Genomic DNA, 2928 nt, shown 5'->3' on the forward strand with positions numbered 1-2928 from the left:
AAAACTCCGGTTGTCGCGTTTACAAAATGATGCACGTGCTATGGTCAACCCTTTGCTTTGAATGTCATCAACCTTAATCAAATACCCAACCCCATCAAAGGATCTTGCACATCGACTCAAATGCATCAGCTCATAGGGTTGACCATAGCACATAGTCGTGCTATGGCCAGCCCTATGCTTTGAATGTCATCAACCTTAATCAAATACCCAACCCCATCAAAGGATCCTTCATGACATGGCACATCAACTCAAATGCATCAGCTCTTGGTTGCAATTTCATGTGGAATGTTGTTGTTGTGTTATCATCACCAACTTTCTATTTGTCCTTGAGTAAGAGATTGTTGACTAAACAAACATTGAGCGCATTCATCACGCTTTGCAGCCAAATTAGGGTTATCAAAATTTTCAAAGGATCGTACCCCCTTACTAAATATTTGAATGTCCCTAGATTTTTCAAACTTTAAGATGTAGGACATGCATAATACTATAATATATCCTAGTTGTAGAATCACATTGCCATTATCCTAATATGTCCTGATTGTAGAATGACATTATTGGTTGATGCACATGTGTTTATGCCTTGTGATTAATCAATTCTCATCTAGATGTGCAAAGCTACGTCCTTTAATGTTTGGATCCATTATTTCATGTCCCAATGTCATGCTATCACTCCTTCATTGCATGCTTAAACACATAAAAGAACTAAAGAATGATCCTAATTCTTTATAGATACACATACAACTAACTTGCTATTCGCTTTATGGATACACATCCAACTCACTTGCTATACATGATGTACATAGCACATTGTCCTCTCAAATGTCCATGTCAACCTATCCTAGATGATTATTTATGCACACTTATTTCAGCGCTTATGTATACAAAGAGAGAACAAATAGAGAAGATATATGTAGAAGGAATACAAAGTCAATTATGTATCTTTGTTTTAAAATTCAATATGTGCACTATGTAATGTTCTGTAATCAGTGTGATAACCATTTGAATGTTCAGTAATGTCACAATCGTGTTTAATGTTAAATTTATAAACTTTGTGTTGGATTATCTGCCAACAATGTTAATCTAGGTCCGCATGTTTGGATGGTGCCAAAATCACATCCTAGTTTGTGGTAAACACATTTGAAACAAAACCAAAAGTGGAACTTGCTCACGTGAAGCTAGAGTCTCCCTAGAAAGATGACCTAGCTATGTGGCCACTAAAAGGCCATTAGACCTGGTTTTTACACACCAAGGCTAGTCATAACCTCTTTGGACCTTATTAAGGCACACAGCCCTCACAAAATTCGCAAATACCCTTATCATGTGGAAAACAACAATTCCGCCAAGTACTGTGAAGAAACAGAGTATCATCCTCGAGAGGAATGGATTGTAATTGTTATGAGGAGTTAATTCATGGAATATTTATATTCCCACATTTCCTATTATTTACTTTATGTGTACGCAAGTGAATCCGTACATGCATGGGAGTATTGGTTGCATCATCTTGATGTTATGAGTTTCATATGGTTATTTGTATTTTTAATCAATTAATTTATTAATTGATTAGCATAGTTGATATAAGTGCAGATCCTTGGATTGCATAATGGAAACGAGTTGGTGGTGGTCGAAAAGATTTTGAGATAATCAATTTTGAGTGTCGAGACGAACATTATTTGATTTTATAACAATATGTGTCATTATTTTATTTTGGGCATCATCCATATTTATTGACGATGTATATATATTTATTGGGACATGTGAAAGCTCCCTTGTGCATATTTAATTTTATAAGTTTATATCTATTTTTGAGTAGATTGGCTTGCACGTCTAATAAAGCAAGCTTTTGAAGAAGTAGATATATTTGTAAGAGGACACTATTTTGAGGCCCAAAAATTATTTCAAGAAATATATTTAAAAACACCAAGAGGAAGCATGGGCTCACTCTTGTGTGGAGGAAACTTGGGCCCAATCTTGTGTCATGTATAATTATTATTTTATTTTATACTTGTGTTTAATACTTTGTAATTGATTTATTGCGTTCATGTCAACCTCCCATAAAATAGTGGTATCAAAGCCAAGACTGATTGAAAAGTTTGAAGGTGATGAAGAACCAAAAGACAAAGAAGCGTTGGAAATCAAGAGAATAAAATTCCTTGAAAATTTTTTAAAACTTTCTGAAGTTTTGGCAAGTAATTAGCTAAGTTTCCAGTCATATAACCAAACCAAATCAGGCCTCTTTATCTCACATCAATGGATTCGGGTGCCAATTTCAATCAATCTAACGACAACACCACTAATGCTCGAGATGGTGTATTTTCAATTTCAATTTCAATCTAACGACAACACCACTAATTTCAATTTCAATCTAACGACAACACCACTAATGCTCGAGATGGTGTATTTTCTAATTCTCCACAACCGACTTTTGAAGATCATATTCAACTTCTCAAGCAACTACTCCAAGATGAACAATAAAAACGCCTCATCCTTGAACAATGTGACTTGTTAGTAATGAAGCCTCTACTCCTCCTTTTGACGATGCATGAATTGCCAAGATCATTAAGGCTACTTGTTGGTAATGAAGTCTTTACTCCTCCTTCTAAAGATGCATGCATTGCCAAGATCATCAAAACTACTTTTGGTGCTCATCAACAAAGGACAATAAGATTAGCCATCGTACTTTCTTTTTTATAAAATTTGATGGCAAAAAGGATGCTGATCATATGTTTTCATGGTTAAGTTAATTGGATGATTTTTTTTTGAGGATACCTTTTCAGAAAAGGGATAAGATACAATGTGCTACCAACTACATGGTTGACCGTGCATCATTATGGAGGAATGTTCTTTGTAATAGCCATGACAAACCAACTGCTTGGGCAGAATTCCAATGCAAAGTGAAGCCAAGCTATTTTCCACCTCACTTTATTCTCA

The sequence above is a fragment of the Cibotium barometz genome, chromosome 28, assembly GCF_041138505.1.
Source record: "Cibotium barometz isolate CiBa-2024 chromosome 28, ASM4113850v1, whole genome shotgun sequence".
In the NCBI taxonomy this organism is placed as follows: domain Eukaryota; kingdom Viridiplantae; phylum Streptophyta; class Polypodiopsida; order Cyatheales; family Cibotiaceae; genus Cibotium; species Cibotium barometz.